The sequence below is a fragment of the Aquarana catesbeiana genome, linkage group LG03 (genome assembly GCF_042186555.1).
Source record: "Aquarana catesbeiana isolate 2022-GZ linkage group LG03, ASM4218655v1, whole genome shotgun sequence".
In the NCBI taxonomy this organism is placed as follows: domain Eukaryota; kingdom Metazoa; phylum Chordata; class Amphibia; order Anura; family Ranidae; genus Aquarana; species Aquarana catesbeiana.
In genome coordinates, this window is record NC_133326.1 from 667,360,469 (window position 1) to 667,362,875 (window position 2,407).

General features: G+C 41.1%; 1 non-coding gene across 1 annotated transcript; it reads right to left on the reverse strand.

The window, feature by feature from the left end:
• Positions 1–323: 323 nt before the first annotated feature.
• TRNAI-AAU (transfer RNA isoleucine (anticodon AAU)) lies at positions 324–397 on the reverse strand. Its single transcript has one exon. It is a non-coding gene; the product is annotated as a tRNA-Ile (tRNA).
• Between the last annotated feature and the right edge of the window lie 2,010 nt (positions 398–2,407).

A 2,407-nucleotide genomic window follows, 5' to 3' on the forward strand; every position in this document is an offset into this window, starting at 1 on the left:
AGCCATTTTCTTTTAGAAGATTGTACAATCAGATTGTCATGTGTATGGGGAGATTTACAGATTAGAGAAGGATAAGAAAGCCATTCAGTACAAGTGCTGTTAACAAGAGAGCTCACCAACCCCTCTGCTGGTCAGTATGTGTAAGTGCAGTGATGTGTCTGTTAAACGTCATATAGCTGGCTTGCTGTTTTCTGTAGCAAATCTAAATCTATTCTTCATTTGTTCATTCATCTTTAACTATGAAAGCTTTATTTAAAATAAATGCTTGATGTCATGATTATGAACATATTTATAAAAAAAAAAAAAAAAGGAAAAGGTAATTGTGGCCCGTACGGGGATCGAACCCGCGACCTTGGCGTTATTAGCACCACGCTCTAACCAACTGAGCTAACCGGCCACGTGGTAGCAGTCTGCTGCCTGCACATGTTTTATAAGTGTCTTATAAGCTAGATTTTATTTTTAGATTTTTGACAAAAGGATCCACAGTCCATTGACATTTGTAAGTGAACATCCCACCCTTATTTATTTATTACAGACCAGTTACACAAAATAATATAAATCACATTTGCGCTATATAAATACTGGGTAATAATAATTATAATATTAATATTGATAATTTATATTTATATATACAGTGTCTCACAAAAGTGAGTACACCCCTTACAATTCTGTAAATATTTTATTATACCTTTTCATGTGACAACACTGAAGAAATGACACTTTGCTACAATGTAAAGTAGTGAGTGTACAGCTTGTATATCAGTGTAAATTTGCTGTTCCCCTCAAAATAACTCAACACACAGCCATTAATGTCTAAACCGCTGGCAACAAAAGTGAGTACACCCCTAAGTGAAAATGTCCAAATTGGGCCCAATTAGCCATTTTCCTTCCCCGGTGTCATGTGACTCGTTAGTGTTACAAGGTCTCAGGTGTGAATGGGGAGCAGGTGTGTTAAATTTTGGTGTTATCGCTCTCACTCTCTCATACTGGTCACTGGAAGTTCAACATGGCACCTCATGGCAAAGAACTCTCTGAGGATCTGAAAAAAAGAATTGTTGCTCTACATAAAGATGGCCTAGGCTATAAGAAGATTGCCAAGACCCTGAAACTGAGCTACAGTACGGTGGCCAAGACCATACAGCAGTTTAACAGGACAGGACCCACTCAGAACAGGCCTCGTCATGGTCGACCAAAGAAGTTGAGTGCACGTGCTCAGCGTCATATCCAGACGTTGTCTTTGGGAAATAGACATATGAGTGCTGCCAGCATTGCTGCAGAGGTTGAAGGGGTGGGGGGTCAGCCTGTCAGTGCTCAGACCATACGCCGCACACTGCATCAAATTGGTCTGCATGGCTGTCATCCCAGAAGGAAGCCTCTTCTAAAGATGATACACAAGAAAGCCCGCAAACAGTTTGCTGAAGACACGCAGACTAAGGACATAGATTACTGGAACCATGTCCTGTGGTCTGATGATATCAAGATAAACGTATTTGGTTCAGATGGTGTCAGGCGTGTGTGGCGACAACCAGGTGAGGAGTACAAAGACAAGTGTGTCTTGCCTACAGTCAAGCATGGTGGTGGAAGTGTCATGGTCTGGGGCTGCATGAGTGCTGCCGGCACTGGGGAGCTACAGTTCATTGAGGGAACCATGAATGCCAACATGTACTGTGACATACTGAAGAAGAGCATGATCCTCTCCCTTCTTAGACTGGGCCACAGGGCAGTATTCTAACATGATAATGACCCCAAACACACCTCCAAGACGACCACTGCCTTGCTAAAGAAGCTGAGGGTAAAGGTGATGGACTGGCCAAGCATGTCTCCAGACCTAAACCCTATTGAGCATCTGTGGGGCATCCTCAAACGGAAGGTGGAGGAGCGCAAGGTCTCTAACATCCACCAGCTCCGTGATGTCGTCATGGAGGAGTAGAAGAGGACTCCAGTGGCAACCTGTGAAGCTCTGGTGAACTCCATGCCCAAGAGGGTTAAGGCAGTGCTGGAAAATAATGGTGACCACACAAAATTTACACTTTGGGCCGAATTTGGACATTTTTACTTAGGGGTGTACTCACTTCTGTTGCCAGTGGTTTAGACATTAATGGCTGTGTGTTGAGTTATTTTGAGGGGACAGCAAACTTACACTGTTATACAAGCTGTACACTCACCACTTTACATTGTAGCAAAGTGTCATTTCTTCAGTGTTGTCACATGAAAAGATAGAATAAAATATTTACAAAAATGTGAGGGGTGTACTCACTTTTGTGTGTGTGTGTGTGTGATATGTATGTATGTGTATATATATATATATATATATATATATATATATATATATATATATATATATATATATATATATAAAATAATAATACAATAATCTATGAGAAATAAGATTGACACACGTCCCCCA